This window comes from Centroberyx gerrardi, chromosome 18, assembly GCF_048128805.1.
Source record: "Centroberyx gerrardi isolate f3 chromosome 18, fCenGer3.hap1.cur.20231027, whole genome shotgun sequence".
Classification (NCBI taxonomy): domain Eukaryota; kingdom Metazoa; phylum Chordata; class Actinopteri; order Beryciformes; family Berycidae; genus Centroberyx; species Centroberyx gerrardi.
Genome location: NC_136014.1, coordinates 11,252,682 through 11,268,809, shown reverse-complemented (window position 1 = coordinate 11,268,809; position 16,128 = coordinate 11,252,682).

The window sequence follows — 16,128 nt, the reverse complement described above, 5'->3', positions numbered from 1 at the left end:
AGAAACAGAGAAAGAAGTCACAGGCAGATGATGTGAAAATAGAAATGGATTTTGTTTATTAATCTGGTCACATTTCACAGCATGGAACATCTACAAAGAAAGTAAAGAATAAATATAATCCTTGTATTGTATACATTATATAAAAGATTGATTATGCATGTGCATAATTTTCATTTTAATATTTCTCTGAAAATACTGTTTCCCCCTTTGAGGTGGAAAAAAAAGGCATTTTAGAAAGAATGAAAGCGAGCAAATGGGAAATGTAACAGCAGATGAATTTAAAAGGGAGCAGAGCGATCAACATTTGTTTTCTTCTCCGCGTTCTCCGCGCTGACAGTGATGCAGTCGTTACCGCACTTCAAACACAAATGTTTAGCGTTATAGGGTTTGTGCACATGCATCATCACACGACATACTGATGAGACACTGCATGCATGTGCACAAGTACACACCGGCACATATACTGTACATACACCCCCCCACACACACACACACACACACACACACGACACACGCCATTTACACAGTCAAAGGCATGAATCTCATTAAACACAACAGGGATTAGTTTCCTCAGATGTCCTATTCTGTTTCCTTTTCCTTCACAGTGAAAGGTGCTAGCACAGTGCAGCACAATTACACCCAAGGTCAGGTAATTTCCTGTATACTAAGGCTCATTATGGTTTACTGCTAATGCCACAGTAGTGGCTCTGACTAGGGAAACGCAGCTGGTTTTCTACGTATTAGGAGAACCATTGTAGTGTGTCGGGGCAGTACTTTAGGTTTAATTCTGAGGAAACCCCATGCAGTCAGATAGGATGTTAGCAGCAGGGTGCAACACTGTAATGTGGTGGCTGCTTAAGCTCATTCTATCTATATAAGCTTGCTGTATCTATATAAGCTTCATTTATCTCTAGCAAAGATAAGTTTGGCGCGCACACAGGGTTTTTTTTCTCCATGTCTCTCAGATTGTGACATGGCTGAGTCTCCATGGAGACCCTGACAGCCTCACCTGCAGGTCCAAGAAACAGCCACCTATATCTGATCAGTTCACCAGCTGATTCACCCCAACCGGTGATTGAATATTCAGCATATGATCCAACTCATTGATGCACATCCATGATTTTATCCTTTTTTGTAATTATGGCCTGGCATGATCACCATCCAAAGGTAAAGATAATGGAATGTGCTACAGTATAACTTACATGTTTAGTAATGTGTTAATTGTTCATTTATTATAAAAACATCTTAGTTAAGCTATGATAGCATTAACCAACATTTTTAGTTGGTTAATGCTAGTTGGCAAATCTCATGATCCATTAATATCTCCCATCAGACTACCAGTCTAAAAAAGTTTTTGCTTCTGCTTTGGTCCCATATTTTCCCAGCAGCTCCTGCTAACCTTCTTGTTCCAGGGGTTGTTTTTATCTCTGAAGTGGCGGTGTTGTTAGCGAACAGTGAAGATGACCATGTTTGGTAGTAAAGGCTTTCAGCCCAACACAAGCAGCCATGTGGAAGGTGCGGAGGCACTCAAACACCTCTTACTACTGGAGGACATACACAAATTGCCATGTACGCATGCATGCATGCACGTACTCCTGCACGCACACACACATACACACACACACACACAGACTCACACTATATCCACTTCAGCCCTGCAGCAAAGCCAACTTAATGGCTCAAGGTGCTTGCATGAATTAATCATGGCGGTGTTTGAATTAGAATATTGTTGGTTATTGTTATTATTGGTTACATATCAAGCTAGCCAATATTTCCAGTAGACTTTCTCTCAGTCCGTGTTTAATCTAACATTCTACCAACAAGTATAAAGCATTTGACTTTATATTTGTATGAGACATTACTTTTGAATTTGTTTATACAACCTTATTGGCAGATATGCCAGTCTTATCTTTATGATGACCTTTTCAAAATGCACTGAAAATGAAATGAACATTGCTTGGAAACTTCGTCTGTTATCTTTTAATTCATGCTTCCCTCTATCTTTTGCTGCTTCTGTCGTTTCCACTCGTATGCCTCGGCCAACTGACTCAGGTGCAGCGCCCTAAGCATCTGAGGGGAGAAATATAAATTCAGTGCTTATCAGTCAAATGGGATGTAAGTCAGAGGGGTTCCACCTCAGACCTTGCATACAAAAGAGACTGATAAAGCACAAACGCTGAATCAAAAATGCATTATCTGAATAAAAATAAAAACTCTCTCGGGTGAGAGTGAAAGAGAGAAGTAGCCGGGGGATCTAAATCATATTAGATATGATGAACGCCGAATCAAATCATGTTTAGTCGGAATTATAATGAAAATACTCTCAAGGTGAAAGGCAGAAAGAAGACTGGTTTATAATCTGACCAGCTAAACGTTTCACAAGACAGAAATGAGGACAGAGTTGCACCAAAAGCACAGTTGAACTCCAAAGCATTAGCCCTCAAGCTTATTCAAAATAGGTTTAACATGAGCTAGAGATCCGCCCCAGGGGATATACGCAACATAGATGTGGGACGACTCTCTTCAAGCACAGAAGCAAAGCTACTGACAGTTCTATAAATCCTGTTTCTATCTGCATCGCGCTAAATGTGCCATCCAAATGCCTAAGCCCCCGGTGCTAATGGTACGCGCTCAGCTGTCAGATTAAGGCTCATTTACTCCCAGCAGGGTCTTCAATTACCAATGATTAAAATCCCCTTCGGTGTTCTGTTTTAAAAGAAGCAGAATCTGTCTAGATTAAGAAGAAGCCCCAAGAAAAACCATAGACAAACGATAGTGAGGACACGAGTGGATGTGTCAGCGTATTTACTATCAACAAAGACATTTTTAGAGGGTCTATGTGCAATAATACTCAAGGTTTGCTTTAATCTGTTTCGCATAGCAGATGGCCGGGGTTTACCGCATCCACAATGCAGATAGTGTCAGGTAAGTTGTTAGAGAAAAGTATATTAAATTGATTCTTAAATACTTAACTGTGATTGTCTGAACTTTCTCATACTCATTCTGTGGGGCACAGCCCGCCCATCTGGTACTCCAAGAAGGATTAACCCAACAGGAACAATACTCTTTGACCCAGGTCTGTTCACCGCTGGTAACTACTGTGTAACTGGCCCAACTTTCCCTAATATGTCTCCGTTACATGAAACCTGTGTTGGGTATCGACGTGTTGAATAGCTTGTCCTGATGAAGATCATTGGCACCTCGTCCTTGCAGATTACTACAGAACTTTAAGAGAGGCCTATTATAGGAATTAAAATCCTCTATTTATATATGCATTGATCAAATATGTTTAACGAAGGCATTGCTTAAATTGGAGTCAAAAACCCATCCCACACATTTTTTTAAAAGGCGATTTTGGATGAGCTCCAGTCAACACATCACAACTGGACTTGGTCTTGATTGACTCTCCTCACTGAACAATTACCAAAATCCTTCCAATCAGTGACTGTTCTGCCTGTGAGGAAATTCATTCAACAAATACCCTTTTAACTAAACTGCATTTATTTGTAAACCATCATGAAGGACATTATTCTTATGCTGAACCATAGCATATTTTGAAAGCAAAATCTGGACCAATCACAGACCACTGCTACTAATCATCTCAGGCAGCCCAGCAGAGGCAGAGAGTACAGTAGTAAATAGATAAAACAGGACACAGCTACTCTATTAGGGCAGAGGACACCGCTCTGATTTGATTTGTCATCCAGAGAAAACACAGAGCCACCCGTCATCCCAGGAGCCTGCTTCTGTTCGGCTGTGTTTGTATGTCAGTCTCTCTTTCTATCTCACCCTGCGTCGGTCTCCACTACTTCAGGTTACACACACACACACACACACACACACACAGACACACACACTGTAGGTCTAATGCTATTACGTTTACAGTGTGCAGGGAGGAATAAAAACACAGCACTAAAACCTCATGTTGGCAAAGGTACCATAGGAGCTGGCGAAGTCTCTCAAAGCTTGTTCTTTTTCTATCATGTTTGAATTGGTGCAACATTTCACAGTTTATCCCTTTCAGATTCTCTCCCCCTTATCTTTTTGCATCTCTAAATGAAGAATTTATTCTTAAAAGAGATATTCATCATTGGAAAGAGCTGACACTTAAAGCTGCACTTGGCAACTTTGCATGTTGGCAGCTTCAAATGGCAGCAAAAGGAAACGGTTTGAAAACTGTTTGAACTTCAATACCCAGAAGTCAAGTAACGCGACATCAGCATTCACCAACCTGACTGGTCTGTGATTGCTTTGTACCGTTTTAAGCTGATGAGATGGGTGTATTTTCACATAAAATCTTGCCTAGAGCGCTTTTATCTTTACCATTCCATTCAGATTTCTCCCTGCGAAAGTCGGAGAGGTCTACAACGACACAACTACATTGTATTTCACTTTGCCACACAGGTGTCCGTAATCCTTCACTTGTCTATTTTAACCACAGTGGCACGCGTTACATCTCCTATGCACAAATAAACTTTTAGACTTTGTTAAAGACAAGTATACCTAAAATCTCCATTGGAATGAAATATAAAGAGAACTGTGAAAAAAATATTTAATTAATGCATTGACTGAGCCACAACAACTATAAAATCACAGAGCTACTTGTGTTATGTGGATGCACACCAGCCTTCCAGTTGGTTGATGCTTGTGTGACTTCTACCGTACTGCCCGGTGTACGAGTGTATTTCCCAAATGCATGACTCCGCAACGCCTAAACGGTGCATCCTGTAACTCCTCTAACCAGTGAACACAGAGCCTGGCTCTTAGAGGTGCTCCTCCCAAGCACCTTAAAAGTGAACAATGAACTTCAGGCTTTTTTTTCTTCTTTCCAATACGGATTCATAGCGTTTTGGAATGAAACCATTCATAATTCATCTCTCTTTTCATGTCTCTTTTTCTCTCTCTCTACCCTACCTCTCTCTCATCTTTCTCTGTCTGGTGTGTGCCATGCAGGAGCGGATCTGTCCTGCCTCCAATCCTCACCCCCTCACCCCTCCACCTCCCACCCACTCCCTTCATCACCCCATGTAAGACTCAGAGACGAACAAAAAAAAATGGAGAGCCAGTTGGACGGAGACATGGCCGTGTCAGAGTCAGGCCTCTGTGGCTTCTCCTTGATCTCTCGGTGTGTTTGACACCTCTGTTGTCACCTCCTCCGGCACACACACCGCTGTGCACAGCCTGCCCCAGCGTGCATTTGCATTTACACACACCTTGCCTTACCTTTTGTGTCACCCGTGTGGGGGATGCGTGTGTTTGCCTCAGTCCCTTTCATGAAAACATACATATTTTTTTACACGCCCATATTTGAAAGGCCGTCTTCTGCACTGGTTGGGAGCCGGTTTGTCATGTTGTGTTTTCCTCACCAGTAAGCCTCGATCCAGCTTTGAAGCTCGGGGAGGAGACAGGTAGTCAGGCGGCACATATGGTCCACAAATAACACACAAACACACACACGCACACACAGCCTCATCTTATGCACACACATGCGCATACACACACAAGCATACAAACACAGAGATGTAGCTCCAGCTTACTGTTTATCTGTGTGTGACTCTGTAGGGGAGGATTTAAGTGGCCATGAATTATCATGTCCATAGGAGCACTGAAGAGAAAAATAGAATGTGTGTGAGCATACACACACACACACACACACACACACACACACACACACACACACACACCTCTTTCACCCGACCCATCCTCTATGAAATAGGCCTACCAAGCTTGGCTGCCTGAGTTAAGCCCCCTTTTAGTCTGTGCTGTAACTCTCACTCACCTGCCAGTAACCCAGTTACCCCAGAATTAGAGTGCCCCCTACTGATGTGGATGTAAAAGCTTGGTTCCCCTCACTTCCCCAATCCTGAAGGACTAAGCAGGCTGTGATGTTGCAGGATGTGAAGGTGTTCAAGTATTGCCATATAAATAATCTGTAATTTGACTTGTAAATAAGATGTCTATGCTCTTTAAATGAAGATGAATGATGTGAGGCGCTAAGGCGAAATCTGCATCATAAATCAACGTTAAAAACTGGTTGTTGTCTCTCCGTCTTGGTATTTGTGTGTGTGTGTGTGTGTGTGTGTGGTTGTGTTTGTGCTATGGCTTGGTTACACCCCCACCCCACCCCCGGCCGTCATGGCATGTGATGTTTTTCTAATTACTCTGAAAAATGACGGAGCGCGTCTCCACCCGAGTGTGTCGCCTGACTACGCCACCACCGGCTTCCGAGACATACATCACTCTAATTGGCTCAAATGGCTCTAATATATGCCACCATGTTGCCTTCATGGATCAGCAACTTCGCCTTTTGAAAATCAATAGAGGAACAGCACGCCGAGACAGAAGAGTGCTACGTTCAATAAGCGGCCCAGTGACTTTTGTATTTCGGCGTTAATCTTTTTACTATCCACCGGTGGTGAGAGGAGTAATTGGCGGTAATTGAAGGAACATTACGGCTTGGGATGGAGAAAGGAGGGTTGGAATATGTCAGGGTGCACAGTATATTGTGTGTATGTATGTGTGTGTGTGTGGCGGGGTGTGCTTGCTGAAATATCTTTGTAATTATAGATAGCCTAACACCAAACTAAAGCCTGGAAATATGAAAGAACAGAAGGTAGGAGGTTCATGCTAGAGGGCAGAAGTGCTTATCTATTAACATATGGCTCTGTTTTCAGTGTGTGGATGCCACCAGTGAGAGGGTTTGTCTGTGGTTAATTGACAATTGCATATTGTGAAAGGTGAAGTTTACTGCACCAGTATAGTGAAGGCCATAGGGATGATTGTATGTTACAAAAGAGCTTCTGACCTCCAAAACACCTATGCCAAAACCATAAGGAAATATCAGAATATGAGCTGCCACATGCAGTAGCCCAGAGATACTGTATCTTTTCATTTACTATTCGGGTTTGGTTGTCATTTTCAAGAATAGAGTGATATTCATCTCTAATATACTTCCACCTTACAACCCCGGATACAGTAAGTATTCTGAGTAATGACAGTTAGACTCAATTGAAATAGATTTGTGGATTTAGTATATAAGTAATATTCAATAGATTTCAGCACTCCCAAACACATTAAGTGATTTATGTTTTGATTTCTTTGACTATGAATGGTATGTCTGTGTTTCATATGGAAATTAGATAATTGGAATTCATTTCTACATGCCAATTAATTATTAGATGTAGCATTACTAGATGAAAGTTTGTCAAATGTAAGCTGTGTAATAACAAACAAAGTCGACACAGTGGTTCAAATAACACTCACAGCATCACTACAAAGTGATATACACCATTTTTCTGTTTTAGAACAGACTGACTAAATCCTTTGAACATCCAAAAGGCCTGCAGGTGTTTCATCTGCATCTGAATGATGATGCCTTTAAAGTGACAACAAAGTCCTATTTCGACAGTGGATATTTGCATTCGCAGCTCTGAAAGGTTGCAGAAATAAATATAGCAAATACATGAAGAAGTCAAAATCCCAGCTCTCCTCCTTGATTTAAGCTGTTTTAGTCTGCTTATCTTATCTGATCTTATCTTACTGGAGACTAACAGCACACTGAGCACCACTATTTTTTAGTAACATTCACTTTTTCGATTACATTTTTAATGAAGTTCACTTAGATGTTTTAATAAAGACAACTTTCATGGTTTACAGCGTACAAGTTAATTAGTCTAACATTGATCAGTGAATCCATATACAGTTCTATATATGGTACATCTCTATTCAGATCCTATATCCTCTCTCAACCGAAAAAAAAAATTGTATCTTGACTGTGGCAGTCCAGGTCTTTCTAGCTAAACAATAAGTTAAACTGGTGGTTGGGGTATGTCGATGGGCAAGTTGGACTGTAATCTTGCAGAACTGGCATTGCCTTTGTACTACACACTGGAGGTGTAATAAAACTGTCCTTTATACCTGCAGTCTAAATTTGCCACTCTGAATCCAGTGTAAAATACTTTCACTCAGTGAGAAATGATTTACTGAATCTCCAGCAGAATGTCCTTGATAAAACACTACTAGGGGGGCTCCTCATCATTTTCTGGACTGATGCGTTCTCTATCTATATAGTCTATCTGAGATTAAAGGACAGAGGGAGAAAAACAAACTATATTGCCCACCAGGAGACATAGATCACTGTCACTGTGGTGGAAATAGGAGGTGGCCTTGCATCGGAGAGATTTTTGCCGGGAAATATTCTCTCTCCCTCTCTCCCTCCATCTCCATTTTTCTCTCTATCTGATTCTTTCTTCCATTCTCTCTCTCCGCCCCTCTCTCTCTCTCGTCCGTCCAGATGTCCTTTGATAACGCAGCTGTACGGGAGATTTCGGCTCATGTCATTGGTCTTCATTTGGGCCGTAAAATGGTTCAGGAAACGATAAACACGGTTTCTCAGTGACCATATACCCTTGTGTTACTAAATCCCTGCTGCATTGGGACTCTGACCGTGCCTAAAAAAATAAACCCCAGCCTTGGGTTTTTGTTACCTTATCACACCATTACAGCTGTTGGTGCTCAAAAGGCTCAGCTGCCTTTCTCTCTCTCTCTCTGTGTGTGTGTGTGTGTGTGTGTGTGTGTGTGTGGAGGGGTGGTTAAGCATTTCACACAGCAGTAAAGACAGAAAGGGAGAGCGAGGAGTGACAGTTAGAGAGAGAGAGAGAGAGAGAGAGAGAGAGAGAGAGAGAAAGTCATTCTGAATGCTTCCATGCCTCTGCACATGCTAACTCAGTGGTTGCCATGACGTTTTTGTTTGCTTCTTCACATTTATTCATTCAAATCTTTCGTCAGTTATTTTGCTATTTGTTAATTTATTCTGGAGTTATCTGTATTTATTATGGGTATCATTAGAAAACTGAAAGACACTATGTAAAAAAAATCTATTTTCACATCTGGCTTTGAAGACAGTCCTAGTGAAAGAAAGAATTTTTGATAGAATCTTAATCACCACTGTGATTTTGAGGACACTGACTCTGCTAAGTAACTGCTATACTAATCTTAGGAAGGACAGACAGATTCACGGTCAGTACAGCATGTGTCTCGGTGAGGGGGGGACCCAGGTGGCGGAGGGGAACAGGCAGTCTGTCTCCGCCCTGTAGCCCAGCAGAGGTGCCTGTCTGGCTGCTGTGTCCCCTGCCCTCAGCCCTTCTCTATTCCTGGATCTTAGCATAAACACTGCTGTGTGTGGGACTCAGACCGGGACACAGGCTGTAAACAGTGGGAACGGGAGTGTGCTGAGTGATCCGTGAACCGCTCCAGCCCGGGGACACAGCGCCGGGACAATGCCCAAATATGAGCCTGCGTGCCTGGGGAGAGAGTCGGTGTGTAGTCAGAGCTAGAAGAAGAGCAGTGTGGCATCTCATCTCCAACCTGTGCTGTAGTGAGTAAGAATTCAGCGTGTATGTGTGTGTATGCGTGTGTGTGCCTGCACGCTAGCGCGCACCTGTACGTCTCTGTTTATGAAGATCATTATCAGCCGCTTCCCCTGTATTTATTATCGCAAGATCAGTTACAGATACCTTCAAACAGCAAGCCTGTGCAGAAAATAAATAACCGCCTTTAAACGTCTGCCATAAAAACAAGTCATAAAGACTGTGGGCTGCATATGGGACGCTGCTCCAGTTACCCATAGCCTATGTGAGCTGCAGATTTAATAGCGTTAGTCAGGACCAGCATAGAGCTGATGACTGTTCACTGGTGTGTGGGAGACACAGTGAGGCACATTTAATAGAATGCCTGTTATGGCAGCCATGTTACATTTGGGCCTGGGAGTAAATAAACCAGGACCCAGGGGAGGACAAATGGCTAGAGACATCTAGAGCACGCACATGTACAGAGGCAGGGGTAGATTAGGTGCTTAGTAAACACACACACACACACACACACACACATACGCACCTACACACACAAACACACACACACACACACACAAAGTATGCATGATTTGGTATATCAAATTCAAGCCATGCATGCATGAACACATTACATAATAGTAACAATACTAATGAGAAGACTACTGCTGCTGCTTCTACTACTACTACTACTACTACTACTACTACTACTACTACTACTACTACTACTACTACTAATATTAATAATAATAATAAACTGGTGTTATTATGGACAGGCAAATGAATAAAACACACCTATAAAAACAAAGCCAAAAATGCCTAACATCATATACAACATTCTTGAGGACACACTCAGCACGCCACTCTCTTCTGGTTTACTCTTCTGAAACGGCCAGTGTGTTTCCCTCAGTAAATAGGTGCTGAGTGCACCGTGGCACGCTATCAACTCTAGTGCAACCATTGGAAATACTGAGCTGTTCCTGAAACAGAGAGAGAGGAGGAGGACAGGTGCTGCCCACCAACAGTTGCATTAATACAGAAATGTCAGTCATTTAAGCCTTGGCCCAACAACGCTCAGGCTATTCTGACTGTGTCACGCTAATAAAACGGCTCAAACATAAACACAGTGGGTGTCAATTGTAAAAGTGTTAGATTCCATCGTATGATCAAGGTGAATTTGGTGATTCAATTGATCAATAATTTCATCAGTAATGTCAATAATTTCAGTTTCAAAGATGACGATAAAGAAAATTAGACATGAGATGGGGAAAATCAATGGTTTTAACATAAAGATCAATTTTTCATACATCACAACTGCAGTTTGGATTTGATTAAGTATATTATATGCAAGTATATTATATGCAGATATGACAGTTCACTTTTTCTATTGTGTTTTTTTGTGTCTTGTCTTAAAATGTATCAGGTCCATGATATTCAGCTCATAACAGTCTGTTGCCCTTGGATATTTAAAGTGCAATAAGTATGATTTTTATTGTCCCATAGCACAAAATGACCATAATATATCTGCAGGGGGTTGATAGGGGTGTTGATCAATACAATGACTAAGCGATTACATCACCAGGTGCTGAGATTTCTGGCTTTCAAAACTCACTTTCTGGCCCATACTCTGTTTTGGAACAAAAACTCTCCTCCCTTTGTTGGGGATGTAGATTTGGTTGAAAGGAGGAAGTGCACGTGTGTGTGTGTGTGTGTGTGTGTGTATGTGTGTGTGTGCATGTGTGTGTGTGCATGCATTCATATGTGCTTGCATGTTCTATATGTGTACGTACAGTATGTGCACATGCCACGAGAGCACATGGTCAAAGCGGTTGATTGGTGGCGACAAATCAGCGATGAAACATCAACAGAGCTTTGTCTGCATGGCTGGGAACGTCGAAACACACAAACAAGTAAACAAACAGAGACCAACAGGCGCACAAGAAAGGGCAAGAAGGGGAAACAAACCCTGCAGGGAGCTCAGCGGGCTGTGGGTAATGAGTTGGCAGATGATGCCCAGACTTCTGCCAGGGGCCTGGAGGACTAATAGAGTAAGTACCTATATACGGTGACCTAGTGGTCCCCATATGAACTGCTGCAAGCAAGAAACAAGGTCACCCTTTTTGTCACGCGAAGTTCCTAAATGATCTTGCTGTGTTTACTTAGCTGTCAGATAAGAATGGGGAGAGAGCTTTTTACAGGGCCACATACTGTGTTATTTCCAAACAGACAACAAAACCATTCATGGGCTTAAAAAGCGGCCATCCGCAACATGAAACACAGCAAAACAACAGCTCAGTCACAAAAACCCGAGGTTAATTGGGGGCAGAGATATTCACTCACTCTCACAGTCCTTGCAGACTTCAACAATCTGCCCTGACAAAGACACTGGGATGGCTATTTGTTGTGTTTACATATTATAGCAAAAGAGGATGACAGCCAAATAGTTTACTGATGTTGAAATGGTGTAACAGTTCCACCAAGCACTTGAAAGAAATGATTACACTAAGTAAGATTAATTTAAGAAGGTCAATTATTTCATTTATCACAATGGCTTTAAGCTGAAATACCATGCAAAAAACCCAAACAGAGATGACTGTGCCGACTCTGGAATCCAGACTGTAGATCTTGACCTTAACTACTTTCCTATCCCACAATGAATCAAGCTGGAATGTAAATCCGCTGCCTGGCTCACCTCTAAACACAGAGTAGGGAAGGAAAGAGAAACAACCCACAGTAACAACAATGAAATACTTGATGGCTTGTGGTCAAGTCGTACTTACTTTATACACCAAAAGAGACACGAGGAGCTTATTGAAAACAGTCTTTTTATAAACACAGAAGCCCTGCTGTGTGTTATCTATCATTGTTAACAGATTTTCTTATGTCAGCCCATTTTTGGCAATGTTTAATCCCACGGTTACATGTATCTCTTCCCTGGTTATTGTTCAGCTTGTCCCCATGCTAGGCAACATAAGGTTATGCTCCGGCCTAGATCCCTTCACTATATAACAGTATTGTTGATAGCTGTGTCTTTAGATGCACTTCAGCTGAACTTTCGAACTTTAACATCATTACCTTGTGTTCGAATGAGCCTACGAGCCTTGTAGTTTGTGTACTCTAATCTTTAAGAGTTTGTGAGAGAGCTAAAAGCTTTGGACCAGAGGAGGTCAGCAGAGGAGGTCATCTGCGTAATGTTTTTAGGATGTGAGTGGAGCGGCCGACACACAACCCTGACCCCAAACATCTCTACTCTGTGCAGGCACTATAGCAAAACAAGCAAACAACCCTATGTGTCATTCTGAGTCTCTGCAGAGTCCGTCAGAGTTCAAAGTTCTCCGGCAGCGTTCAGCTTCCCAAAAAAAAGAACAGATAAATAAAAATTCTCTTTGAACAGATTTTCCTTGCGAAATGGACAGAGAATCAGGAATTGCATGAAAGGCCAAATCCTCGCATGTACACAAACTCTTGATGACAGGCAAGCTTCAAGCAAAGTGATGAATCATTCAACAAAAAAAGAGAACCCTCCAATATCTCATGAAAACAAACACTCAGAGACAAGTCCTCCAGGAAATGCAGTCATAAAAGTGACAGCGCACAGAGATGGAGGGGAAGGAGGTGGGGGAGGGGGGGCGGAGGACTGAAGGAAACAGATGGAGAAACTGTGGTCATTAAACGTTAGAATGCCAGCATCCAGAACACAGTCTCAAGCCCGGGCTCGACCCGGTCCGACCACCCACACAAACACACACAGTAACACACTATGGCAATGACACTCTAATATCACTGATCTTATTTCACCCCATGTGCATCAACACACTGTTCCTAGGACTGTTGACATTACAATGACAAGCTAGTGGAGGGCAAAACTACTAATCTAAGAGCATCTTAGACACCCTTGTAATAGTTACACACTAGGGATGGGACAATATACCAAAATTTATATATCGCAATATGTAGCGTGGGGAAGATAAATATTAGCAATATTAGCTCCATTTTATTCTGCTGTAATAATCACAAATAAGACAGCTTGCCCATCACAATTTCACAGGCTCTCCATCGAAATTATATTATTTGCACTTTGTAATAACATTTTTAAATTGTTGTTTACATTCTAGCAAGCCAATGCCATTTGTGTCTCTAAAATAAACATAATTCTGCACAGTCAGACTTTGAACTTTGATTCATTACATCGTATGGTTGTATGGAATTGTGAACCCCATATCACGTATTGAATCGTATCGTGAGATCCTGATCAGTGTACTTCATGAAAAGAGTGAGTGTCCCTAATATTTCTTTTCTATGGACCATGAGCCTGCAGTAAAGAAAGATGATGATTTTGTACGTCCAGCGTACAACCAAACTGATTCCAATTCGGCTAGAGTTACACTGATATTATACATGGCATATCACATAACCGCTGGCCTGGGTTCAGCTGAGGATAAGCATTCAAAACACCAGAGTCACGCTCGCATTGTCAACAGATGTTATATTAATCCACATCAGGCTGTCATAATGCATCAAAACACACCCGGTCTCTCCTGGTTGAGGCAAGAAAGTTTGTTGACTAAACTGAGCTCTTCCTGGCATCTATTAATAGTAGAGTATCAGGGTCATTTGGTTCATTCAAAGAACAAAATCATTTAAACCACCGCTGCCATGGAAAAACCTCATGAGTGATTTTGGTGATTCATGTTTCTATTTGAATTGAGGGTGTACATGCTCCTGTGTCAGTAGAGCCAGTTTCCTGACCCTCAGGGCCCAAGAGACCCATTCAAAACCTTTGTTAAAATTGCAAAAATGCATGGTTGTCGGTCTGAAATTACTATTGGTTTCCCTACATTACTGAATCTTGACTTGTTTAAAGACAGAAGAGTTTCATCCAACACAATCATCTGATAGCAGTGAAACTAAACACAGGGTGATTCGAAATTATCTGCTTAAAGAGCTCCAGACCTCAGGAAGAATTAATTTGGGGAAATTGCTTCTTTCCTCCAGAAGGCCCAGTTCTTCAAACCGACAAGAAACAGGGCCTGCCTGTTAGTGTCTGCCTGTGAGTTACAGTACAGAGAGAGAGAGAGAGAGAGAGAGAGAGAGAGAGAGAGAGAGAGACTATCTAATGGTGGCTAACCTCATCCCTGGTCTGTTCTATTCTAATTAAAACCTGCAATCCATTAATTTGCTCCCATAAAGACTCCACTGAAAGCAACAGACGGAGGTCTGATTCAAATGAATGGAGGAATTAAGCGGAGAAACAAAGGCCAGAGCCGCGGATAATTGCGGAGGAAAAGGAGGAGCTCAATTGAGAGTGACATCACCAACGTAAACAGCCTTCTCAGATGAAAGCACATCCTGAATTGGACACAATGGATTCAGAATGAAGAACAAGGGAAAGTCAATGTGATTACAGTGCAATAGGTCAATATAAGTCAACTGTGGCTTGTTAGTAATTGCTAGAGGGAGTGAATGGGAGTGGTGGGAGTAATTGTTAGTAGCTCATGCTGCGTTACCAAGAGAGAGCACTTGAAGCAGTTGCATCAGAGTGTTTCTGCTTATTTGACCTTAACAGTGGCTGGCAGCTGCACTGTCCTCAGGCTGCAACGACTGGTGCAGTGTGTTTGTGGGCATGTGTGCAAACGTGTGTGTGTGTCTGTGTATACTTGTTACGATCGGTTGTAAATTTTGCATATCCACTGTATCCAAAGCTAAGCCATGAGATTTTAATCTCAACGGACTTCCTGGTTAAATAAAGGTTAAATAAATAAATAAAATAAAATGAGTGCATAATGTACTAGTCTTACTGGTGTGTGTGACCATGATGCTTTAGTGAATGGGCATTGCTCAACATGAATCATGGAGATGCAGCACTTGCAGATGTCTCTTAAACTTTCGGTCAGCTGGGTGATCTGCTGCTTGCTTGTTGCTTGGTAAAATAAGACAAATCTATAATGATCCCTGTGGGGAAACTGGGTCATTGCAGCAGTATCAGTAGTCATAGGATCTAGCAAAGAAAAACAGAATAGAAGCATATATGTAAAAAAAAAAAATGTTTTTTTGTATACATTTACCTCAGGCTACTGTGACTAGTGTTTTCCTCTCACATTAACCAGGAAATGTACACATTCACCACACATTTTAGTTCAGTCCTAGTAGTCCTCAGCCTCCCCTCTGCTACTGCAAACTACCCTCAACAGAAATATAGTTTTCTGACTTATGGTTACTTTGAAAAAGGAGCTCAACCTTCTCTACATTTCCACTCAGACACCTGCCAGCTACAGATTATGGTCTGGACCTAAAATCCCAGGTTCCTCAGAAGCGAGAGAGTCAGGAGTTTTATCCATGATTATGTGTTAGCAAAACCCAAAATCGCATGGGACAGAAACTAAATGACATGAAATGACTTGACATGATATGACACCCCCAGCGACATTTTGATATACTGACATAACACTGAATCTGCCATGTCCCAGAATAGCTGTTCATGGGAGAAAAAGAGGATATATGATTTGAAATTAATCTGCTGACTTTAAATACAGATTGACATATAAAACCCATAAATCACAGGCCTTTCTACACCAGTACTGTGCAGTACTGGATGACTCACTTTCACTTGCAAAGATCCTCAAATACATCTCAATGTCATTTACCGGGTCACTTATTTGATTTGGGAAGATGCACACACTTTGACCTTATATTTGTCCTACGTATCTCACACACATACACACACACACACACACACACACACTCTCACCTCCCAGTGTTGAGGTGTGAGACAGAGGCCCCC